Source organism: Lygodium microphyllum, chromosome 20 (genome assembly GCF_053477565.2).
Source record: "Lygodium microphyllum isolate KBCC chromosome 20, Lygodium_microphyllum_v1.1.10, whole genome shotgun sequence".
Taxonomy (NCBI): Eukaryota; Viridiplantae; Streptophyta; class Polypodiopsida; order Schizaeales; family Lygodiaceae; genus Lygodium; species Lygodium microphyllum.
Window position 1 is genome coordinate 80268682 of NC_141154.1, and position 27784 is coordinate 80296465.

Here is a 27784-nt window from a genome sequence, read left to right on the forward strand (position 1 = left end):
TCTTCCTCCCTTGCCCTTTTGCATGACTTTCTATTTTTTTTGTTAAGTCTTATTATTGTCTATATCAAATGTATTCAATGTCTATTTATAAATACTCTCATCTATATATTTTTCTTGAATAAAACTCAACATTTTTTTATTTAATATCTAAGTAAACATTCTATTTTTCTTGTTAAGTCTTGTTATTGTCTATATCAAATGTATTCAATGTCTATTTATAAATACTCTCATCTATATATTTTCAAGTCGTTGCTTGCCAGGTGTCAACGCCTGGTTGCACCCCAAATCTTATCACCTCCAACTCATTATTGATGATACGTGTGTTTATGTATTTATGATGATGAACTTGCCCCCCTCGAACCCCAAACGTGTAAGCCCATGCCTTTGTCTCAAGTAAAATTCCTTGGGCCAATACACCGTTAGTACCATGTACATATCGCCATACCTAGGGTACATACAAATAATTAATTTCAATAATATATACAACTTCATTTTCTATGTTTACTATTTAACATGTTACAAACTTGTTTCTGACCTCCGAATTGACATAGAAAATGTAGGAGGGGATGGTTTTTCATAAAACATTTAAACGATAAACATAAAACTTCTTTAATATATGCAACTATATGGTGTGCAATAGGAAGAGTTCCTTATGTTGCCTACACAAAGTTGGGGGGCTAGGTTGTGCAAATTAAGACCTTTTCAGTAGGTACTAGCTTACAATTATATGGGCGTGACGATATCATGCAAGCTTGAAATATGTTGTCCATCTGAGTAGCTTGACACATTTTGAAAACACATTAGTCGTTATGGTACAAGCTAATTCACTATAAAAGCAGCCATAACTTTATCAAGTACAAACAATGTTAGTTAATTTGAATTCACAAAATATAAAAACTAGGCATGCCAATTGAGAAGTAGGCTTGAAACCTTAAAGTGGAAAATTCTCCCATTTTTCTTAAAGGGTTGTTCTTCCATTATAGTATTGTAGTTATATGGATGGAAAAAGGCATTCGTCCAATTTTAGTTTAAAAGATTTAGATATGATGTATGGTGTTGTTGAAAGCATTGAAATAATCGGAGTATATTTGCATCAACCCTAGTTGGCAACAACTAAAATATATAATCTTATGTTTGGCATTACTTTTTTAGAAGTTGTATGCTCAAGGGCTTAGGGGAATATATTCTTCGACCATTTTCAAGCTTTCAAAACTTGGTGGGCCAAACCCACTAAAGGGGGTTAGCGAAGGAGCATAAAATTTTAATGCCATAGTCTTCTCATGTGCATATGATGACAACCTGTACCATTTTTTGCCATGGATCTTACTTGAGCTAAGATTTGATATACGAATGTTTAGAGCGGAAGCATTAGTGTTGGTAGTAGGACCTTGCTGGTTTGGTAGTGGTACTAATTCTAGTACGAATACATGACTACAGCCGGTTGGTGGTTGCACTGCTGTCAGATCAGGTGTGGAAGCGTGGCGCCGTGGTCTGTGAAGCTGGGTGTCCTGAAGGCCATCTTCAAGTCGTTGCTTGCCAGGTGTCAACGCCTGGTTGCGGTTGCAGGACGACTGCACGGAATGTGAGAGCTGGCTTCGGAGGACGACGTACCCCACATCATTAATTATGGCGTCATTGCTTGCTGGTGATGTCGGTTGTGCTCCGGTCGACTAGCTCGCCATTAATGATCCCTGCCTACTACTTGCCTGGAGCATCCCGGCCATTGCCTGCGTCAGTGAAGGTACCTGCATCATCTTGCCTAGGGCTCGTCACTCCACTTATTCAAGCTTACAAGATAACTATTTGTTCCTTGGTATAAATCTCTTCCCTTATTGTATCCACAAATGTAAATGGTGCCATGATGGCCAGGGTTTGTGAAACTTTTTGGCAAAGTAATCGGGCTATTTGCCATCTATATTAACATAGATACTTTCGCTACTATCAAGAGGTGTTTGAATGGCCTCTTTGCTGAAGGTATTATGGTATCCTTAAAAGTGATTTCTAATGCGGTTTTAGCATAAATCTTTGATGCATAAACAATTTTTCTCAAAGCATGTAGGGTCTTTGAATTTTCACACTTAGTTTGATTGGGGTTTTAACATGCTATTTGTAGTGTGTGTGTGTGTGTGTGTGTGTGTGTGTGTGGAGGGGGGGGCTGTGTGTGTGTCTTTAGAGAGCGATAGATGGAGAGAGAGACATGTTTTCAACTAGTTTTAACCAAGCTTATTAATTATCTTCTTTTAACTTTTTTGTTGATTTCTTATGTATATGGAGTACATCATTTGTTGTGTTTATTTCTTAAAGAAAAGGCCGATGGACATCATCATCATGTGATCAAAGATACAACTATCTATATTTAGTTTGATGTTTGGTGTACTTCTTTCATACTCATGGTTTATTAAAGTAATAGCCGAGTGGGTGTATGTATGTATGTATGTATGTATTTATGTATGTATGTGTGTGTGTGTGTGTCCCATACACATATGTGTACATTTGCAAAACATGTACATATGTGTGTGCACATGTATATGTGTGTGTATGCCTAGCCTATATATATGTATGTACATAGCCTATGCGTATGCCTATGTGTAACATGTATGTGTGCATAGTTGATTATATACATTTGCATATGTATGTGCATACATATATGTATATGTACCCACATATTCATAAATTATGCATGCATATGCAAATATGCTTATGCATATGTGTAAATCATACATACACATAGGCTATGCATGTGCGCATACATATACATGTGCCTATACAGATACTACATATGCACATAGGCTACTTATCCATATAGGCAAATACATATCTATGTGTAAACGTATATGTATGACTATACATATGCATATGCGTAAGCCTATGTATACTAGTATGTCATGTTATGCTATTATTCCCATTTTACTATGTTATGATATGTATATGTATATGTATACATATATGCATAGGCTATGCATGCATTTATACATATACACATACCTACACTTCATATTTGTATATTTATGTATATTTGTATACCATATTATGTTGATAATCATCTTATACTATGTTGTCATAGATGTTTCTATTTATCTTAATATATGTTTGATGTGATAGGGGTTATCGTCTCAAGATCTCAACCTTGAGGATGAGAGAGAGAATGATGGCAACCCAAGTTAGATGTGTACTACCAACTAAATCATTTAGGTGGGTTTCCTCCAAATCATGCGGGAAAGGAGGACTTGAGCTACATGCATGTCGTAGCATGTGTAAAGGATCAGAAATACACTTTCTAAAAAGAGAGCCATGGTCAAATACAAGGAAGTGGAAAATAAGTGAAGGTTAGAGCAAGACTTGGATCCTGAGCCAATGTTAATGACTGTACATGGTCAAGAGTGGATAGAAGCCCAAAGAAGGGTGTAGCATGGTATCTTTTGTAGCCCATAGCATAGGAAGGCACGATGAAACCAAATGGACAAATTCGGTTCATCACACTTTGAGTCAAGACGCATAGATATATGGGAAGCAAACTTTGTAAGTATATTCTTTTTTTCTAAATTATATATGACTATTTAGAGCTAATTGTATCTAACACTCATGGTATTTTTTATTTGAAATTGAGCGTTGTTGGCTAATTATCCCCTAGCCACAAGACAAATTATAAGTGTCATCATAATATGCTCAACCTCATTATGTTGTTGCCCCTATAGACATGTATGATTCAAGCTTAGAATATTAAGAAATTTCAAAGTATTTCACAACACAAATGACTTGGTAAAGTCTTTGTACTGTGATATAGTATCATTGCTACTCTGTGATGATATCATGCTCCCATAAGTGCATCCATGTGTCCAATTTGTTGTGCCATCTCTAAAAGCTCAACTCAAGATGACTAGTGGGCAGTAGTAGGCCAACAAGATCCAATTGCAAAATTAAATCACTAAGATGTTTAGATACAATAATTGTTAAATAATCACATGCAAAAACTGAAACAAGCTAAAGAAGGCCTCTACCTTACCCATCATTCTCTCTCTCTTTCATCCTTAGGGTTGGGGCCTTGAGATGATGACATGTACCACATTAAAATTTGTATTCGAAGAAAGAGAACCATCTACAAAAAACACAACATAGAAACTTGACTATTACTATAGTAAACCCTAATTATAAAAGAATACACCAAATACCAAAGTAAATATAAGTAATCGTACCTTTGATTAGTTGATGATTTTTCTTACATTTTTTTCGAGCAACAAATAGCACAAATGGTGCACCTTAAATACATAACAAATTAACAATTAAATAATTTAGTAATTAAATCTTTGATTCTATACTTAAATAGCTTAGTACTTAAATAATTGGATTTATACTTAAATAATTTAGTAATCAAATCTATACTTAGCCTAAGCTTAATGAGGCATACCTCAAATTACTTTAGGATAAGCAAGCATAGCCAACCACATGGCTTGGCATAGCCTAAGCTTAATGAAGCGTAGCCTAATACAGCTTTTCTTGCTTATGTAATATAGATGAATATGCCTAAGCCTAGCATCATAGGGTATATCATGGCCTACACTTAGCTTACATCTATGCTTCACATAGGCTTAGCAGGGCCTAGCCTACCTTCTTACCCCTAGCCCAGCCAAGCCTAGTTTAGAAGATGATGTGGCCAATCGACAATATGGTAGATAGTTAATGATGAAGTGCATCCTATGGTTTGGAAATTAGGCCTAACTTAGGATTATCTAGCTAACACTTATCCTATGCTTATTTTTGGATTTGACCTAACAAAGCTTAACCTAGCTTACATTTTGCTTACACTTAGTGTGTAGTTATAGTTAGCTTATCTATATCTAGCTCACACACATAAACCTATGGTCCATTCTTAATGGTGTAGAGAAGAACCCACCAGATGATATCAATCTAGCCTTTTCCATGTAGAAGCAAAAAGATAAAACTATCTTGATAGAGATCACTATTCATTACAATTATGGCACATGCAAATGATACATACATTTAATACTACCAATCTTATTTGGAAGTAGTTTAAGGATGTTAATGAAAAGAAAGATGACATCCTTCAAGTTGCTGCCTTGTGCAAATTTGTCAAGTACACTATACAAGAAGGGTACTCATTAACATTGTTTGTTGAGACATAGACTTGGGGATCTCCTTGGTGTCCTTTCATAAGCACATATTCTAGCTCTTCTCAATTCGTCTACGAATTGGTGGCCAAAATCCAAAGAGACAAGCTTCTCACAAAGACTCCTCCAAATTGGTGTATCCATCCACTTGCATTAAACAAGCACACAAGAATAATGGCAATAAACATTATTTGTCCTCTCATAATTCATCTTCTTCGCACAAAGCCAATCCTTGTACATCCCAATGAAGAAGAGCTAGTTTCCTCTATCCCACATCAACAATCCCTACTACTACAACTTTGCTTTTACTACAAGAGACAAGGCAACGAAGAGAATGAGTGTTGTACCAAGGATAACATGTTCTAATAATAAAAATAATAGCAATATTTACAAAAATCTCACCCTTGAAAAGGATTTGGTTGTAAATCCCAAGCACATATCACAATAGTTGAGACTTATGAAGAAGATTGGACTCCAGTCCAAATGTTTCCAACATGTCTCAATACGCTTGTCCACACATGGTACCTAGATATGGGTGCTACCAATCACATGACTCACCATCGTACTTGGCTATCCAACTCTACACTTGTGATGGTCCCTTGCAAGTCACATTGGAAGACAATAGTAATCCAACAATCTCAAGGCTATGGAGCCTTGACATCCCTTATCCAATGGTCAATCTACCACCATCTACCAAGGTATAGTATATTCCAAACCTATGCAAGAATCTTCTTTCAGACAACAAGATCATTAATACTAGAGTCATTGTTTCATTTACGTATAGCTCGTATCTTTGCACCTATCCTCTTTTTGACAACTCACTATTCACTCCTGAATACCCAAAAAAAGACAATGTTTTCCCATTAAATGCACATCTTCTTTTGTCTTCTACATTCAGTACCCAACTCACAAAATCAAATCAAAAAGAAAAATAATTTGGCATTTTTAAGTCATATTTCTTATTCTATCCATCAAGAAATGAAAAAAAGGCTTATACTAGTCATTTCATGGCTCTTTCATGGTCCTTGGGCCCACTTTGCTTTTGTGAGTCATGCACACTTAGCAAAGTATTTTGCTTCCAATACATCCATCCAATTCTCTCTCCAACTTGTGCATTGAGTTTTTTTTGCGAACCCATGCCAAATACCTATACATCCACCCAATTCTCTCTCTCCAACTTGTGCACTGAGTTTTTTGTGAACCCATACCAAATACCTTACATATTAGAGCTAAATATTCCCTCGCTCTTATTGATTATTGCACCCACTATACATTTGTGTATTTCTTGGAATTAAAAACCAAAACATTTCATCACTTTATAGTGTATAAGGAGCTGGTTGAAAATAAATTTGACCAACAAATCAAGAATCTCCAAACAAATCACAATGGAGAATATTTCGCCAATGAGTTTGAAGTATATCTTTAGCCAAGCAACATTTGATAGAAGTATTCTATACCTTACTATTATCATTAAAATGATGTCTGTGAATGAAAAAACCATACACTTATAAATGATGCTCAGGCCATGCATAGCCTTGATAGGTTAACCGATGGCTACTAGGAGGAGGTAGCAGCCCCACTGCATACTACCTTACAAATCCTATTACCACTAAGACCACAAAGCACTCAACCCAAATCCTCTTTCGTATGGTTACTCTCCTAATTTATTGCAATAAGAAATTTTGGTTCAGCGTGCTATGCAATGGTCTCTCCAAATCTTTGTAAAAAGCTTGACTTGAAGGAAAAGGCCCACATCTTTGTTAGCTATGGTGATTGCTTTGGCATGAAGATATATAATCTTTGTGACTCCAATCATAAGTTCTTCTCCTTAGCCCAAAGTGTGATCTTCCATGAAGTGTTGAATGTAGAGAGAGAAGTTATGTAGAGACGTGATAGAGAGAGAAGAGACACACCATATACACTCCCAAAGACTATATCATATTTCTCACAATCTACAAATATATTTGTGAGACCTAGTCTAGATAGGGTGAGCTATATATAGCTCCAACATCGCCACTCAAACAAACGTCTCTAGCTGTGGATGAAAAAACCCTTGGGGAGCACAAGGGAAAAACTCAAGCTTCTATATATAAATGTACAAACATGATCAAGAAGGATTATTGTGTGCATGTAAAGTGAATCCGTGCATGTGAAGTGAAACTGAATATGTATGTACAAACATGATCAAGAGGTCTGAGATGTATGTGAATATGTGAAGTGTATGGTGCCTACAAGGAGTATGTACAATGGAACTACAATGTCATAGTAGATTAAATCCCAAAGATTGAAGCTGAGACAACTCCAAGTTCCAAGCACAGCAGAGTGAATAGTGCTTTATTGAGTCCTTTGGTGAGTGTATCTAAAATCATCTGATCATTTGGGTAATGTTCAATCATGATCATGCCTTTCTTTACTTCATATCAAATAAAATGATAATGCATTGCAATATATATGTAGTCATTTGATCACTTGGATAATGTTCAATCATGATTGTGTCTTTCTTTACTTCATATCAAACATAATGATAATGCATTGTAATATGTTTAGACTTGTTATATTGAACATAGTCTTTAGCAAGACTAATAGCACATTGCTTATCACATCAAATTGGTGTGCGAGAGAAAGGAGGATGGCCAATATCTAATAGCACTTGTCGAAGCCATACCAACTCTTGAGTTGCTAAAGATGCAGCTATATATTGAACCTCTATAGTGGAAATAACACAATGTTGTTTCTTGGTAGTCCAAGAAACAAGACAACCATTGTTAAAGAAACAATTTCCACTTATAAAACGCATAGATAAGTGAGAGCTTGCTCGATTTGGATCTCCATAACCCAAAAGTTGAAGTGAATGCAAAGAATTAGAGGTTTATTGGCACCAATAAACCAACCCAAATTCTTTAGTGCCTTTCAAATACTTCAAAAATCGTTTAGTTGCAGTCCAATGTTTAAGGAATGGAGAACAAAAAAGAATGTCAGGATGAGAAATTTTTCCAACAAATTGAAGATATCCAACAAGACTAGCATAAAATTGATGTAATGCTAATTGTCCATCATTTTGCAGAAAGTGAGAGCTTTTGATAGAGCTCACAAGATAGAGAGTACTAGCAAGATGTGTAGAACCCAAATCAAACTTCTAAATAATATCTTCAATGAACTTTGTTTGACGTAGTAATAAAACACTCTTTTCTCGATAGCATTGAATTTGAATACCAAGACATGAGTGTATATCTCCAAGATCGACCATGTCAAACATAGAAGATAAAACCTTCTTTACTTGTTGAAGGAAGTTGTGATTGATGTGGAATAATGGCCATATAGCTCAAAATTATGTTTCTTCTATAATGTCCATTTAGCTCATTCCTATTTTACCAACCCTATGAACACTTTCACTTGCACCTTTGTGCAAAAATGGTGAGATTTGCCAATGGCATTGTAGCCTACCACTTTGAGTGTGGCTTTAGTGTTGTGAGTGTGTGAGCTTAAATCCTAGGTTTTCATTCCTTGTTTGTGCAATATCTATTCATGTCCAAAAATGGTGAAACTCTAATCATATGCTCATGAAAAGACTATCGCATTAAAATTTAATGCTTCTTCAGAACCATTGGTGGGATTCGCGAACCAAGTTTTAAAAACCTGAAAATACTCAAAGAATAAATTCAACTAAGCCCTTGAGCATGCAACTTCTAATAGAGCAATGCTAAACATTATATTACATGTTTTAGTTGTATGTTGCCAACTAGGGTTAATGCAAATATACTCCCATTATTTCTATGCTTTAAATAGCATAATACATCGTGTCTAAATCTTATAATCTAAACTTGGATGAATGCCTTTTTACATCCATACACTTGTAGTACTCTAATGGGGGAATGAATTTCAATAAAAGTGGGAGATTTTTCCACTTTAAGGTTTCAGGATTACTTCTCAATTAGCATATCTAGTTTCTATATTTTGTGAAATCAAATAAATTGACGTTCTGCAGTTGATAAAAGTATTACTACTTTTACAGTGTTATTTTTGTAGTATAATGACCAATTTGTTTTCAAAAGGTGTAGAGCTACTTAGAAAAACAACATATTTCAAGCTTGTTTGGTATCATCAAGAATATATAATTACCATCTTCCATCTATAATTACTAGCTAATACTTAGAAAGTTCTAAATTTACAGAAGCTAGCCTCAACTTTGTGCAAGCAACACAAGAAACCCTTTCTACATAGCACAAAAGAGAGAATTCTCACTACCAAGAAATAAGCATCACTACAAGGATATTCACGAAAAGCGACAGGCAGTTTCGATGCAAATTAGTAGTGTCGCTATTTGCATCGCAAATAGCGTTGTCGTGCCACTATGCAGACAGTGTGAAAAACTGTGGAGTACATCACCATCCACCTTTCTTATTGATCTAGAGAGTCAATGTGATCTAAGTTATTAGTGCTAGTGTGATTGACTTGAATGGCCCAAAAATACTAGATTTTTGGATAATTTTAGTCTATTTTTATATTTTTTATTGTAAAAATCCTTAAAATATAAAAAAGCCTCTAGAATAGGATGGTATGCAAAAAGCAAGTTTTTTTTTCAGTGAATTTTGGATTTTTCATAAAAAAGAAAGATGGACGAAATCACACGCATCACGATCGTAGTTGACAGACTGAAAACAACACTTTGAACTGGAAGAAGAAGAAGGAGTGAACTGAGAGATCATGGAACAAGTGTCCTAGAGTTTTACATCCCTTTCAAAGCCAATAAAGCCATCAGATTTGGGTTCCTAGCAGCAAAGAGGAAGCTATTGTTTGATCTATATTTTTTGTCTATGAAAGATCTCCAAGAGATCTAATGCTTAGAGATTGCTTTTGAGTAGTACCAGATAAGGGATTTCAAGTTCTATCAATACATATTGATTTGACTCATTGTACTTTTTCTTTATCGTGTTTACCTCTTATCTATTCTTTTTCTTCTCTTTCATCTCATATCTCTACTTTCTTCTATCTCTGATCTCCGTTGGATACAACCTTTCAACAAAAACCCCTCCAACAGTGTCACAAATAGCGATGCAAATAGCAATGGTACTCAGACAAAAAAAAAGTCGAAACCCGAGCACTACATTTTGCTACGAAGAGCGAAAGAGAGTGAAATAAATCATGCATTTGGGGGGGAGATGGAGAGAAAGAGAGAAAATGAGAGCTTCTCACCGCCCCTACCGCTGTTCACGAAGAAGAGGAGGAAGTGCACGAAGGGTAAAGAGGAGCCGCCGTTGCGAAGAGGAGATGAAGGATCCATCCTAGGGCCTTTGCGGTAAGTGTAGAGAAAATGAGAGAGGGAGAAGAAGAAAGAAAAAGGGAGAGAGAGAGAGAGAGAGAGAGAGAGAGAGAGAGAGAGAGAGAGAGAGAGAGAGAGAATAAATATGAAACATAATAAAAAAAGAGAGAAATAGAGAGAGAGAGAGGGAGGGAGAGAGGAGAATGAATGAGACAACATGAGGGGGTAGACAAAAATGAAGAGAGGGTTTGTTCTTATTATTTAATTTCTTCTTTTTTTGTTTGATTTTTTTTTACAATGATATACATTGAGGGAGAAAGAGAGGAAATGAGAGAGGGAGAAGAAGAAAGAAAAAGGAAGAAAGAACGAAAGTGAGAGGAAATAAACATGAAACATAATAAAGAATGAGAGAAATAGAGAGAGAGAGAGAGGGAGGAGAATGAATGAGAAAACACGAGGAAGTAGAGCAAAACAAAGAGAGGGGTTGTTCTTGTTCTTTAATTTCTTCTTTTCTTGTTTATTTTTTTTACAAAGATGTACATTGAGGAAGAAAGAGAGGACATGAGATAAGAAATGAGAGAGGGCAGAGAATGTGGTGCATTGAAGGAGAACCATAGGAAAGGAGAGAGATGTAAAATATTACACGGCGCAGCGAACAGAATCTGAGAAAGAGATAGAGAGTACACAACAGATAAGAGGAGAATCAGTAAAATTCTTTAACTCCAAACAACTGATACAAAGATGGCTCTGTCCACCCGTGCGCTTCCACTAAATGAAGCTTAGATGGCGATCTAGACAGAAGATAGGTGAAGAGCTTAAGGCTAGCTGGAACAACAACTCTAACTGGGTGAAAGATGAGTATATGATGGCTGCGAAGGGGTTTAGCTTTTATAGCCCGCGAAGGTCGTTAGGTCGGCCTGCTGACCGACCTACCATATGAGCCTCCACTAGTCGGCCAGGGCCCCTTTTAACTCCCTTACCACGCAACTCAATGCAATGTGCCTCGAGTTGCTACCAGCTTAACCACTCTATCTAACCCAAAGATTAGACCCACAACAGTCACCTTTTTGCCATCCGGTCACATAGACCTCATCTGATATACAAGTCAGGACTCAACCAATGTCCGGGCTCACATTTGGCTTCTCCTCATAATGGGGGCCTTACAACTTTGAGCACCATGGATCATTGGTAGCACCTAATGAGGGTGGGGCATTGATCATATCTAACACCCCCCCTCAATGTCCACCCATAGGTGAACTATCTCCTCGGCCCAATGCCGAGTCTCTGAAGATGAACTTGAAGCAGATCCTTCGTAAGTGCTTTGGTGAAGATATCTGCTCCATTCTCCTCTGTTGGACAGTAGACCAATTCCACTATCCCATCCTCCATCAAATCACGCACATAGTGATACTGGATCTCTATATGTTTGGTGCGTGCATGAAACACTGGATTTTTGGCAATGGCGATGCAACTCTGATTGTCACATCTCAGCACAGTTGGTTCTTCATCCTGCACTCCCATATGCCATAGAATCCTTCTCAACCATACGGCCTCACATGCAGCAAAACAAGCTGCCTTGTACTCTGCTTCGGTAGAAGACAATGCCACTGTTGGTTGCTTCTTACTAATCCAAGAGAAAATTCCTGAACCCAAAGAGAAACAATAACCAGAAACTGACTTCCTGGAATCAATGTCTCCTGCCCAATCTGAGTCACAGTTCCCCACAAGAGAAGTTCCGAAACTGTATGTGATACCATAGTCAAGAGTTTTCTTCAAGTATCTGAGCACCCGCATCCCAGCCTTCCAATGACTCTCATGAGGTTTGTTTGAGAACCTGCTCAAAACACCAACAACAAAACTGATATCTGGTCTGGTGTTACACAAGTAGATCAGACTGTCGACCAACCTCCTATACCTCCCAATGTCTGCTAATGCTGATGTATCCTCGACGGATAACTTTGCATTCACCTCCATAGGTGTAGCTATCTCCTTGCACTCGGTCATGCCAAATGCCTTCAAGATCTCCCATGCATACTTCTTCTGAGAGATGAAGATCTTTCCTGGCTCTTGCCAGACTTCAATCCCCAAACAATAGTGCAACAAGCCCAAGTCTGTCATTTCAAACTCAGAACTCAAAGCCTTTCGAGTTTGGTTGATCATATCTTCATAGTCACCTGTAATAAGAAGGTCGTCCACATATAGGACAATCACTACAGACTTTTTACCATCCCTGTAAACATACAAGTTAGCATCTGAAGCACATCTTTTGAAGTTTAGGTTTAAAAAGAACCTATCTATCCGCTGGTACCATGCTCTGGGGGCTTGTTTCAGCCCATACAATGCCTTCTTCAGTTTACACACTTTGTTCTCAGAATGGGGGGCCTCAAACCCTGGTGGCTGAGCCACGTACACCTCCTCCTTGAGGTCACCATTTAAGAACGTTGACTTAACATCCATTTGGTACACTGGCCACTTCTTATGGGCAGTCACTGCAAGTACCGTGCGAATAGTGGTCATTCTGGCAGTTGGGGCAAATGACTCTTGAAAATCAAACCCTTCAACTTGTGAAAATCCTTGGGCAACCAGTCTAGCTTTGTACTTTTCTAAGGTACCATCAGCCTTGTACTTTACCTTCCAGATCCACTTGGTGCCAATAACCTTCTGCTTTGCTGGTCGATCCACTAGCTCCCAAGTGTCATTCTTCATTATGCTGTCATACTCTGTCTGCATAGCAGCCTTCCATGATGGATCTGCAAGTGCTTCTTCTAAGTCAGTTGGCTCCTTTACTTCTCTCATAATCTCAACCATCAAGGCCATATTGACTATGTGAGCAGAAGCCCTCCTTTGCTCCTCTATTCTCTGAGACCTCCTTGGTCCGTCTGCCTTCTCCTCAACAGATGCAGGCATAGGATTATTGTGGTCATAGAGCTGCTTCACCCAGCGCGGCAATGGCTTTTCCGGTGGGGTGATGTCAGGTTGGTGAACTTTTTCCTCATCATCTGAAGATGATGCTTCCTCCTCCTTAAGGATAGGGATAGCTCTCGGGACAGGTTCATAGTAGACTACTTCTTCACTTGATGATAAAGTGGAAGAACTTGCCTTCTCCTCCTCCACTGTATGCGGCTCCTCCTTGAACACCACATCACGGCTCGCAATGATCTTCTTTGTCTCTTGGTCATATAACTTGTAAGCCTTCTGCTCATCACTATAACCCAAGAAGATACATTTTCTGCTTTTTGGTTGTAACTTGTTTCTCTTCTCATCTGGAACATGTGCATAACATTCACATCCAAAAATTTTGAAATGTGAAACAGATGGTTTCTTACCAGTGTAAGCCTCATGAGGTGTTTTTCCCTTGAGAGCCTTTGTGTAGCTCCGATTTAGAATGTAGACTGCAGTATTAACAGCTTCATCCTAAAAATGGTTAGGCAATCCCTTGCCCTTTAGCATGCATCTTGCCATCTCCACAATGATACGATTCCTGCGTTCCACAACACCATTCTGCTGAGGTGTGTGAGGCGTCGTCAATTGACGCTTGATCCCTTTGCTCTTGCAAAAGCCTTCAAACTCCTTTGAGTTGAACTCACCACCACCATCTGTTCTAAATTTCTTCACACTTTTCCCTGTTTCATTCTCAACAAGTATTAGCCATTCTTTAAACTTACCAAAAGCTTGAGCATTATCACGAAGGAAGTACACCCACATCTTCCTACTGTAGTCGTCGACAATCAACATAAAATAAGAAGATCCCCCCAAGGCCTGTGTAGGCATCTTACCACACAAGTCAGCATGCACCAACTCTAGAGGAGCATGTGCTCTATTCTTGCTTTCTTGTGGAAATGCCTTTCTCTGTTGCTTGCCCATCATACAAGCTTCACATGGTTCCTTCAATTCAGTTATTGTAGGTAGGTGAGCAACCATACCTTGCTTTTGCATCTCCTTCAATACTGCAAATCCGATGTGTCCAAACCTTTCATGCCAAAGCTTACTTGTGCCCACTCCAGCGGTGGCTGTAAGAGCACTTAGCTCATACAGGTTGTTCCTTCTTTCTCCTTTGCCAACAATTGTGCCAGCACTATCAATAATTTCTGCACCTGTCTTCTTGAACCTCACTTCATGACCAAGATCAGTTATGGCAGCAACTGATAAGAGATTTCTCCTGATTTCGGGAACATACAACACATTTGAAAGCTTTTTGACTTCACCATTTGCAGCAACAAAAGAAATAGTACCTGTGCCCGCAGCAGGGCATTTAGCATCATTTCCAACCGTCACAGTGATGGATTCTTGTAGAGGCTGCATAGAACTGTATAGACCTTTCTTGTTGGTCATGTGACGGGAGGCCCCACTATCCAACACCCAAGAGTCAGTGGTAGATTCTTCTTGCGCCGAGGAGCACACTTCCTCAATGGTCGCCATGAATAATTCCAACTCTGCTTCAGCCGTATTGGCTGTCTCTTTCCCTTTACTTTTAAGGATACCATTCTTTTCATCTACCTTCTTGACACGACAATCTGCAATTGCATGTCCTTTCTTCTTACAGTAGAAGCACTCTCCTTGAAACTTCTTCTTGCCGCCCTTCTTCTTTTTGTCACCATCATTTTTGGTGGAGGAAACACCTTTGCCTTTTGCATTTGTAGAGAATGCAGCATCTCCATTGTTGCTTCCTTCTCGGGCTTTCAGCCTCAACTCCTCCTCCATTAATAATGCACAAAACTCCTCAAATGTCAAAGCTTGAGGTCTCACCTGAGTATTAAGGGCAGTTACTAGTCCATCAAACTTTTGTGGACAAATCCGAAGACACCTCCGAGCTAGCTCTTCGCTAGTCTTTTGTATCCCAGCGCCAGCCATCTGGTCGCGCAGATTCTTAATCCGAGTGATGAATGCTTCAACCGTCTCTCCTTCAGCAAACTTCTCCGCTGCTAGTTGATTCTCCAAGTTTTGAATCCTTGTTTGGTTTCGTGTTTCATACTGACTCCTTAGTACATTCCAAGCCTCTGACGCTTTGGTTGTATGCTGAATCAGAGTCAAAACACTGTCAGAACAGCTTGTAACTAAGGCACACAATGCATCTGCATTCCTTCGTTTCCAAGCTCGTAGAAGATCTGCATTCGGAGGAATCATAAAACTAGGATTTGATGGGTCGGGGGTAGGCTGTGGTTCTGCGTCAGTCCCTAGCACAGTCTCCAGAAGCTCATAAGAATCAAGGATAGTTGTAATTTTGAACTTCCACAAGGTGTAGTTTGTACCATCTAACTTGCCTTCGCTGAAGGTTAGTGGACGAATCCTCAGTGTTTGAATAGCCGGTACAGCAGCACCACCTCCTGCACCGCTTCCTGATGCGCCAGAACTGCTTCCCGGAGTCGACATCGTTTCTCTTTGCTGTTGAAGCCTTTGCCTCTTGCACGCTCTCCGATCTCTAGAGCCCCCTGGGCTCTGAGAGAGATGTAAAATATTACACGGCGCAGCGAACAGAATCTGAGAAAGAGATAGAGAGTACACAACAGATAAGAGGAGAATCAGTAAAATTCTTTAACTCCAAACAACTGATACAAAGATGGCTCTGTCCACCCGTGCGCTTCCACTAAATGAAGCTTAGATGGCGATCTAGACAGAAGATAGGTGAAGAGCTTAAGGCTAGCTGGAACAACAACTCTGACTGGGTGAAAGATGAGTATATGATGGCTGCGAAGGGGTTTAGCTTTTATAGCCCGTGAAGGTCGTTAGGTCGGCCTGCTGACCGACCTACCATATGAGCCTCCACTAGTCGGCCAGGGAATATTCCAGGGAATATTCCCTTTACCATCGGGCCGGGGGCGCTGCCCCCGGACCCCCACCAGGGGGGCCAGCGGCCCCCCTGGGACCCCCCAGCCAGGGGCCGCTTCCGCGGCCCCCGGACCCCGGACCCCACAATAGGGGCCCCTTTTAACTCCCTTACCACGCAACTCAATGCAATGTGCCTCGAGTTGCTACCAGCTTAACCACTCTATCTAACCCAAAGATTAGACCCACAACAGTCACCTTTTTGCCATCCGATCACATAGACCTCATCTGATATACAAGTCAGGACTCAACCAATGTCCGGGCTCACATTTGGCTTCTCCTCATAATGGGGGCCTTACAACTTTGAGCACCATGGATCATTGGTAGCACCTAATGAGGGTGGGGCATTGATCATATCTAACAAGAGAGAGAGAAGAAAAAAGGAAAAGGAAGAGAGAACAAGAAAGAGAAAGAGAGAGAGAGAGAGAGAGAGAGAATACACATGAAAGATAACAAAGAAATGGGAAAAGAGAGAGAGAGAGAGAGGGAGGGAGAGAGGATAATGACTGAGAAAACATAAAGGGGTAGAGAGAAACAAAGAGAGGGGCAACAAAGAGAGAGAGAAAGAGAAAGAAAGATAGGAAATAAGAGTGGGAGAAGAAGAAAGAAAGAGGAATAGAGAAATGGCTGTCACGTTTGTTGTACTGATCTCGTGTTCTGAAATTGTTGAGCAATATATGAAAGGTGGGATGGTGGGTGTAGTAGTAGTAGTAGTAGTAGTAGTAGTAGTAGTAGTAGTAGTAGTAGAAGGAGAGAGAGAGAGAGAGAGAGAGAGAGAGAGAGAGAGAGAGAGGTTTTGTTAAAGATGCACCTTGGGTGTGTTCGATGCTTTGGGAAGGTGCACAAGGCACATGTCTCTAGGCTCGGTAAAGCGAAAGAGGGATTGAACCTAGAGGTGAATGAATGGTTTTCTTCATAAGCTTTACGCTACCTCCTCCTACGCTCTACATATCGAGTCATACACAAAGGAAAAAAGGTACTGAGATAGGGTGCAATACCACGGGATGGGGAACACTCCTATGTAGAGTAGCTAGTCCCTCGCCCTCATGCATAACATATTAGACTTTACATACTGTAGGCCCGCTCGTAAGGGGGTGGAGAGAAACAAAGAGAGGGACAACAAAGAAAGAGAGAGAGAAATAAAGAAAATAAGAGAGGGAGAAGGAGAAAGGAAGAGAAAGGGAGAATGAGAAAGAGAGAATAAACATGAAAGACAAAGAAAACATAAAAGAGAAAGGGGAGAGAACATAAAATGAAGAGTGAAAAGAAATGTGCAAAGAAATGGGGAGAAAACCAAGACTTTAGTTGATGTTAATTTTGTTGAGTTACAAGAGAACAAATCCCTTCTCAAACAATTTAAGAAAGAGAAAGAGAATGAGAATAAAAACAAATTGTTATTCGTACCATAGACCAAATGGAAAACGATAAAGGTCATGATATTCAAGAACGGCAGGTATATCTTAATTAGTGTGTCCCATGTACGACGCTTCGGTGAGTTTCAATCGGCGATCATTAATCAAGCTTTGAGCAAACGGTAAGAAAAGTGTATATCAATGATGCATTATATTCACAAACTAATTGAATATCATATACAAAAACGTTGGATGTGGCCATAAAATTTATTATAGGGAGGTGACATCTCATCCCAAGGAGGAGCACACCTATTGCGGCCAGTTAGAAGAGTTCATGGTGGGCATCCAATGGATGGAGTACCTGAGCCAATCCACCACTTGGAAGGCACTACCCAATCTATATCATCAATACCAGAGGAGACAAGTAGACTTTCATACTTTCTTATAATCTTGGAGCCCAAGGTGGAGGCAATGATCGATGCATTGATGCCCATGGATGCTGAGACATCTGATCCGCTTAAAGAGAAAGCATCTATATCATTATATGATAGGTGCCGAGTATCTCGCCTAAAGACGCTGCTTACACTCCTAAGTGTGTAAGCAAAATACAGGTGAAGCGATGCGAGTGTGACCAAGTTGTTTAGGTACCTTCTATGTATGCTTCGTTGATTACTTTTCGGCACCATTATAAAAAACAATTGTGCTTTTTCAAGGTGTTTTATGATTTGATCTTTTGAGGTTGCTAAAGTATCATATATTACCACTTGGAAAGACCATGCTTGAGTCTCATATGATGATGCACAATATGTTTTACGAAAGCTTGGTATGGACTACAACAACATCCATGCACGTGTTAATTATTGCGTCCTGTTTCAAGGAGAGTACAAGACTATGGAGACATGTCCAAAGTGTGGTGCTCATAGGTATCAACATGACTTGCAAGGGTAAACCATCCCTCAGAAAGTTCTTAGACACTTTTCACTTATCCCTCATATGCTTGGCGAGCTTGAAAACGTGGCATGCACAGAACAGATCTAGAGATGGAGTCCAACCAATATTAGCGAATTCATGCGCATGGAGCCACATTGACTCTACCTTTCCAAGCTTTGCACGAGAGCCAAGGAATCTTCAACTTGGTCTAGCTATGGATGGCGCGAATCCATTCGGTCTCTGCTAAACTTCTTATAGTGTGTGGCCTATAGTTCTTATTAACTACAACATCCCACCATGGCTTTCTACAAAGAAAAGACACTAAATCCTTAGCTTGTTCGTTCCTGGCCGCTACAAAGTCAAGAATATGGACGACTATCTCTGTCCATTAGTCGATGAGCTTAAGATTTTGTGGGAGGAGAGGGTCGTCGTGGAAGATATGAGCAAGTGTGATGGTCGAAAGTCCGCCAATATACGAGCCATTCTCATGTGGGCCATGCATGACTTTCTGGGATTCGGGGAGTGCTTAGGTAAGTACGCTTCCGTTCTTGTTGGAAATATCTATCATAGCTCGTTCAAGTTTATATTCACAAGATAGAGATGTTGGAAAAAGTTTGGTTATCTTAGATTATCATGCATGTCCATAGTGTGGGCCGCCACAGTTAGACTCCCGAAGGTCACGAACGATGAAGAAGATGGTATATCAAGGACACGCCGCTTTCTTGCTGGAGGGTCATGAATTGAGGGAAGGTTTTCTTGGACGACCTCTAGTACGAATGAATGCCCAAAGCTGGTACGAGCTGAAATGGTGTGCAGATCGGATGCTATATGCTCAAGTAGTGAACGTCGAAAGGTCCCCAAGAACAAAATAACTCTACTTTTTGCACAAAACTCAAGGTAGAAAGCATGCACGACATGAACAAGAGACCAATTGGGTGCAATCTCCCCCCATGCCTTGTGTGAGCGCTCCACAAAGCATGAATTTTTATGTATTAATCATCTTCAAGCTCAAATAATAGCCCAAATTACAAAATAGCACGCTTTTGGCTTCTGAGTTTGCTTTAGCACAAAATAGAAATAAAGCTAATGGATGGGCGCCCAAAGAGTCAGGTATACCCAATACAATGTCCAAATACAAATAACATAATCGTGCTCCCATGTGCTACAAAATAATAAATAAATATCCAATGCCTTAATAAATAAGCGCGACAAAATATAGGCGCCATACCTAAGGTATGCGCCCATGAAAATACAAGTGATAACTCGAATACGCACTATCCTCCAATGCTTTCCTCTGCCACTGCTGCTATCTCTATACATCAACTGAAGCATTCACAATTGTTAGTAAAATAATACAATTAAACCGATAAAAGTGAATACCTAGCAGTCTTCAGCTACATAAATAAATCAACTGGTTAGAAATTAATCCTAACCTTAATTTATCACGAGTGTGCACTCTAAACTCATAAACGTTTATTAATTTAATATGTATTTTGCAAAATCACCCGCTATGGGATCACCCATGTACATACTAAATTAATGAAACGCCCGAAAAGAATAGGCATCCCCATCAAATTCTCACACAAAGAATCCACTTTGTGTATGAGCCTCGGTCAACAAAGTTTATGGAATCCACCGTAAAACCTCACAGAATCCAGCGTGGCACGGAATCCACAGTGGCACGGAATCCACCGTGAAATATGCCTCCTGGCATCAGAAAATGGTCCACATGGAGTTGCATCCAAACGGAATGCGACGGTTCTCAATTTTCTACGAGTTGTCGTATTGGATCCACTTACAGATCAACCACTTGTTGGATCCCATGCATATTTTCAAAAATATGGGCAGCTTACTATGGGACCACATCAAAGGAAAGAGAGACACTGCAGGAGCACGAATAGATTTGAAGGAGGTAGGCAAGATGGAGGTGCTTTGGCCACAGCCGAGTGTTGATGGTCGCTTGCAACTACCTCATGCTCCTTTGGTTTTTTTCACTAAAGATGATTGCTTTGTGAAGCAAATTATCAGGTCTATCTGCACTTTGATAGGAATGATCCATTCACTCACATCCGCGTTTTCTAAAGACGACTAATTATCATGGCTAAAATTTCATGATTGGCGTAAGATATGTCAGGTTTTTACTACAAATGGATTATAAATAGCATGTATATTTTGCTATTTGGAGTGTAGTCGTTGTTTGTAATGCTTCTTCATTTGTGGCAGTTTGTACTACCAATTGCGATCGCAAGATGCCTTACTCTAGAAATCCGCAGGGCGATTTACATGCTATCAAATTTAGTGTGATGGATCTCACAAAAGGAGATCAAGACATCCTCTATTGAATCCACAAGGCAAGGAGCAGTGGAGATGGTTTGTCTCTTTGAGAAGTACCTATCTACTAACATGCACTACAACAGAAACGAGGCATAGACGCGCAAAGTCGGGCGCGTCTATTGCAGCGTCTATAAGTGCGTGTAAACGTGCGTGTAAATAGACACGATTTTTGTGTCTATATATCCACGCAAATAGACGCACTTATACACGAAAAAATAGACGCACACGTCAAAATTCAAATCATACTTAAATAATTTCTTTTCAAACTACACCTTTCCTTTCCTACGTTTTTTGCGGTTCTGAAGCTTGAGTTTAGCTGACATGCAGTCTCTTCATGCCTCACCTCCTCATGACTCACCTCTTCTTTCATTTCAAACACACAAGAAGGGAAAAAGGAAAGCCAAGGAGAGGAAGAAAGAGAGAACAAGAGAGAGGAGAACAAGAAGAAGCAGCAAGCAAGAAAGCAAGCATTAAGGGAGGGTAACTTACCAAGAAGAGGAAGAAGGAGAAGGAAGAAGCGCTACCACCCGCCACACCAAACACCCAAGGTGAGTCTCTCTCTCTCTCTCTCTCTCTCTCTCTCTCTCTCTCTTTCTATCTTCCTCTCTCTACTCTGTCTGTGTATTTAGGATTTGTGATTTCATTATGTATTGCATTTTTTAAATCAATAATGGCGGTCGTCCGCTAAAATCATCCGACCAAGCGCGTCTGATAGCGCGTCTACATCTCAGTGTAGACGCAGATATAGACGCGAAAAACGTTTCTTTGGGGGCGCTTCTTTGAGCGCGTGTGCTCTGCAGTGTACACGCGAGGATACACGCGCTGACAGACGCTCACAGAGACGTAGATATAGACGCGCACAGAGACACAGGTATAGACGTTGTATGTAATATGTTTTATCTACACAGGGTAATATGATTTTTTTTGTGTGGATGTGGAATCTTGGATCCTCCAGCACCCCATTCAACAAGGAGAAATTCATGGGGGAGATGACCAATTATCTTGGTCGCCCTCCCACTGCAGATGAGGTTTTCAGTGTGATGTCTGGGACACCTATCACATCTTTGCCTACATAGGGATCAGCTGAGGTACATGGATCGACCGAAGCACGTACATCTGCAGAGGCACATGTATCGAGTGAGGTAGAGGGTAGTGCACGTCGAGAGAGGAGGGAGAGTGGTGCGGGAGGATGAGGAGGTCGAGGGCTTTGTGGGGGTTGCCTAGGTGGTGGCTCTCGATCACCCTCACCGGAAAATGAGAGAGGTGAGCCTCCACAAATGTACTACTCTATCACTGATGTTGGTGGTATCTTACATGACTTCGAGGGAAGGGAAGTGATAGCCTACTTGAGGAGTGTCGTACATGCCACATACAAAGATTGCATGATTCCCTTCAAGCATTAAAAAAATGGTTTGTGGCAAGAGGTGCTGCGGGCAGTACATAAAAGGTACCCTAATCCCGAGAATTCACAATTCTCAGATGATTGGGGACGGTCAAAGGTGAGAGACGCGCTTCATAACAAGAGGTCTCACCTTATGACGCGCGTCAAGGAGTTATTGCGGAGACAAGAGCAGGGGCCCCCTGGATATGGCCAACCACCCAATTGCCACCGCAAGGAGTGGAAAGAGGCCAAGAAGAGAGCAACGGAGAAAATGACAAGTCGCCAGCATGCAGAGGCGTGACGTATCCAGATGGCAACCATGGGATCGTCGCATTATGGATCGGGTGGCAGGGAGTCATGGGAGGCTGAGTTTGTAAGTATTATTTGATTTCTTTTTTGAAATTAAATTTTGTAATTTGTTTCACTTCATTATGTAGTGTGTTTTAATACGTTGTATGTTCAAATTGTTTTGTAGTTCCATATTGTTGGTAGGATGCCTACTCCTAGAGAGGTATGGCTACCATCGAGGTCATAATCGGGCGTCCACTTGGCAGCATTTCTACGAGGAGGGACTCATCACGAAGGAGCAATATAATCGCGCCATGAGGATTCCACCACCAAAAGAGGTATGTTTTATTTTTTACATGAAAAGTATAGATCAATATGATTTATTGTTTGTAATGGTATTTATATACTTTATTTCTTTGTGTAGGCGAAACCTGATGCGGTTGAGGATAGTGAAGGGGGGACTAGCAGTAGCGGTGGTGGCAACGGCAGCGGCATAGGCAACGGTGGTGGTAGCGATGATGATGCCTCTTCTGAGGAGATATAGAGGAGCCCCATGCATGCATGCCTCCCCTTGGCTTGTAATTTTCATTTTTGATATGTATTACTTTCAGCTAGTGCTTGCGATCATGACGTCACAAGCACTAGAACTCATAATGTAAAAATGTTTCATCTATATATATGAAATTTTGTGTGCACATTGTTTTGTTTTCAGTATCCAATCTTTGAAATAATATTTTTCTGTTTTTCCTAAGTATACAATTTGATGTTGATATCCACATGCTCTCTGGTTTTTTTTTCATACCTCTATTTTGCGCGTCTATCAACGCGTCTAAATTGCAGGATAAATGCGCGTCTATTCTCATCAAAAACTTTCAGAGTAAACGCGGTGTTAGATGCGTAGATACACGCGTGTATAGACGCACAATATGAATATATCCACTTTTTTTTTAAAATATGATTATATATTTACGTAGCGCGTTTATACCTGCGTCTCTAGGCGCGTCTAAATGTGCGTCTACTTCTGCCTATAAGCGCGCTTTTAGACGCAATTTTGTAGACGCGAAAATAGACGCATTAATAAACACGCTCGACTTTTTTTTTCACAATTCAAATATTGCGTCTACAAGGGCGTCTATGGAGTCTTTTTGTTGTAGTGATGCTTACGATACAAACCCACCTCTTGGTGCATCTTGTAGAGGAAGTGGAGATTGTGGGTCCTATTCATTACACGATGGATGTTCTTCTTGGAGTGCTTCATGAAAACCCTAAAAGGCTTTGTGAAACAATGAGCTTGGCTAAAAGGTAGCATGATTGAAGTTTAGTTGTTGTCCGAGGCATTGGTGCATATCTCACAGTAGCTACCAATGATGGATCCAGACAACAATATGCTATGATCGCTGAAGGATGATGATAGACTCACCAAAGATATGGTGATTGAAAATGGGTTAGAAAACAGGATGGATGTTGCAATGGATGAGAAACTGAATCGTTTTTGTATGTTGCACCATGCCTCCATGGAGACGTGACTCACTAGATACGAGCAAGCTATGAAAGATCGGGAAGAAGCGCGATGCAAATTTCGACGTAGTATACGGAATCGACCGATTCAATATCCCGAGGGCATAGAGGAGATGCCGTGGTTTATGTCTATGCGATGGTTGCATGGAACTTGGATCGTAGCCCCTCACGAAGGGGTGGAGGTCTCTACTAAGGAGTTGGAATTCTTAAGGAGATGTAGTCCAAAGGTGACCACATGTTTTATAAGCTATCATATCTAGATTTTATATGTGACAACTAATTAACTGTTCAAAGTACAATAAAATATATATAGTGCGGTAATTTTACAAAATATATATTTAAATTAATGTATGTTTATGAGTTTAAAGTGCACTCATATTAAATTAAGGTTTGGATATAGTTTCAACCTATTTAATTATTTTGTAGCTAAAGACTGCTAGGTATTCACTTTTGTGAGTTTTATCTTATTATTTTTTAACAATTGTGAATTCTTCAATTGATGTGTGTAGAGTATGTAGAAGCGGTGGCATTGGGAAGCACCGGGGGATGGCGTACATTCAAATTACTTAAAAGAATTATTATTTTTGACGGGCGTGTGTCTTATCACTAAAGATGTAGTGATAATATTTATTTAGGCATGCTTATTTATTAAAGCACTTGATAAATATTTATTATTTTGTATGCGTATAGGCACTCGATTTAAATATTCCATTATTTGACATTGTGTTTAGGCACATCCCAACTTTTGGGATGCCCAAACGCTTTACTCTTTATTTGGGATGTAGAGTTCTTTGTTCTTTGGAATCTTTGGGAGTTCACTATGTGCGCATACAACATTCGATTTGCACACCACTTGTATCAGAGCGAAGCTGAGATCAAGGGCATCCAATTGCTTACCATCTCACGCGAAGGAAAAACTCCTAGAATGAACGGGCTCTACAGGAGACGAACCGTCAATACGAGCGTGTTCCCGGCAGGTGAAGAATCCATTGCTGTGTTGTTAGATCGCGAAAGACCTCTCCTAGGAGGTGGAGGACCACCTTTGAAGATCCTTTGTAAGTCTTTTATTGACACAGAGAAGTAGAGAAGAAATTTCATTAAGTTGGATCTTATAAGCTTTAAAAAGCTTAAGAATGACTTAATCTCTCCAAAATTTCACAAGCTGCAATGGAAGGACAAACTACACGATGTCGACATCATCCAAGACATGCCGCCGTCTTGCATACAGACTTTGACGATTTGTTTAAGCTTTTATTAAAAAGCTTAAAGCTAAGCTTTACTAAAGCTTCAATTCAATCTTTAATCCCCTATCTAGTGAGTGTTTACACCGAATCAATCCCGAACCCATTTCAAAACTCTAACAAGCCTCTGTTCACACTTGCACTTTGGCAGAGTTGATTTTCAACAAAGCAGACTATCACACGTAGTCTATACGGAAGAATTTCTCTCTTGGAAAAAGACCATCATTGATTGCCGTACCCGCGAAAGAAGCAAGATCACAAAAGCCATTTTTTAAAAAATCGTTAACCTTGTAAACCCAAACTTGAGCTATGCTCATCCTTTTAAAAAGATTTTGAGTGTGTGAGGTTGTTTGAGATTTTGTAGGATGTCCGATCAAAACATGGAAGAATTTATAGGTGAATGTGATTGGCCATAGCCAACTATGGAGCAAAAATTGGACCTAATTATCATGCAACTTTAAGAAGAGCGAAGAGTACATCAAAATTTGTAAGCATAACTGGCTACACTTCAATGATCCACTCTTGATCAAGAAGGAGCACAACCTGAAGATGTTATTAGACGTATGATTAATGTGACTCTCGAAGCACAGTCTCTCAAGAAGGAAGCCAAGATAAGTAAATGAAATTTTAGATTCCATACTTTTAATGGGCAACTAGACTGAAATTTTATTTTTTCTTTCATCAGTTAGTTTGATGATTATTTCTATGAAGAGTAATATGTTGAAAAAGAGAAACTTAAATGCATCACTAACCATCTAGCAAACAAAGTATCGTTATGGTGGATTGTTGTCTGCAAGAGTGTTGATTGTCCCTCTACTTGGGAGGCCCTTCAAAAGAAAATTTTGTAGAATTTTCTTCCACCTCAATTCCATGAAAAAGCAATCAAACAGTGGGATCCTCTGCAACAAAGAGATCGTGAATCCATTCCACAATACATCGAACGTTTCTCAAGTGCCTTACTACAACTTCGAATGCTTGAACATGTTCTTGGAGTGATCCACAAGCGAAAGTATATGTCTGATTTATTTGGTCACTTCTATGCAAAAGTGAACATGTTCAAGCCAAAGACTTTGGAGGATTATTTCTTTAGTGCATAATGCTGAAGATAAAATTCAAGGATGGAAAAAGCGACTGCAACAATTTTCAACTAATGGTAACTTTGATACAAAGTAATTTAATTCTAACTTCCGAAGATTCAATCAAAATCTCTTTGTTCCTTTTTCTTTCTATAAATTGTGTACTCGACCTCCTGCTTTACCATCAAACACAAATTCAAATCCTAAGCCTTCTCTTCAACCGAATCCCAACATATCTAAATTTTTAGCAATTACCAATAATGTTTCCAAAGCAAAGTCTATAGTTTGCTACAAGTGTCAACAACGTGGAAACTTAGTAGTGATTTGTCAATCCAAGAAGCCAACTGTTTAAATCAATTACTTGGGAGTGACGGAAGACGAAGACCATGAAGATACGCTTGACTTCACTGAAGATACACTACAACAAAAAGGCCTCATAGACACACTTTTAGATGTGATTTTTGAATATAGAGAAAATCTTACGAGCACGTCTATCCGCCCATCTATTTGCGTGTCTACCATTTCGCGTCTATAATCGTGTGTATCAATGAATTTACACGCAAAAATAGATGCGTAATAGACGCACATATACACACGCATATAGACATGCTGGTAAGACGCACTTTTACAAGCACTGGTAGACGCAAACGGAAAACAAAAAATCTTTTTTTTAAAAAAAGATATTTAATTTCTTTTTTAAATTTGAATTATGAAGCGCGTGTATAAGACGCGCGTATAAACGTGGATTTTCTGCAATTTAGACGCACGGATAGACGCGCAAAACAGAACTGGAAAAAGCAACCACATGCTCTCTGGTTTTTTTTTTCTCCCTCCCATACATCAGATTGTGCATTTGGGAAAAAGACAATGTATCTTACAGGAATGAGAATTAAAAATAAAAGTCCATGTATTCATTATAGATAAAAAGCATTTACATGGCAAGTTTAAGTGCTTGCGACCTAAAGCGTGGCCACAAGCAGTAGGCTCAAAGATGGATCATACATATACAAGAAGACAAGGCCTCATGAGAAGGTATGGTACTCCTCTACGAATCTGAAGAAGAAACATCTTCGCTAGTACCACCATGGCTACTAGCGTCGCTATTCCCCTCCTCGCTATGCTCCTGCACATCTGGGTTCGCCTACACACACAAAAGATCAAGGTTGCTTACATAGATATGGTGGAGAAAAAGTTATAATTAGCTATACTTTTAATAGGAAAGTAAGAAAAACATACCTCCTCTAGCTGTCGAATCCTCATGGCCCGGTTGTATTGGTCCTCAGTGATGAGACCCTTCTCATAGAAGTGAAGCCATGTGGCTGCGCGGTTATGGCCTCAATGGTAACCTACCTCTCTAGGAGTAGGTATTCTACCAACGATAGTAGTCTGCAAAACAATTATGATATATACAAACAATTATGAGTCACAATATATTAGAAAAATTATATAAAGAAT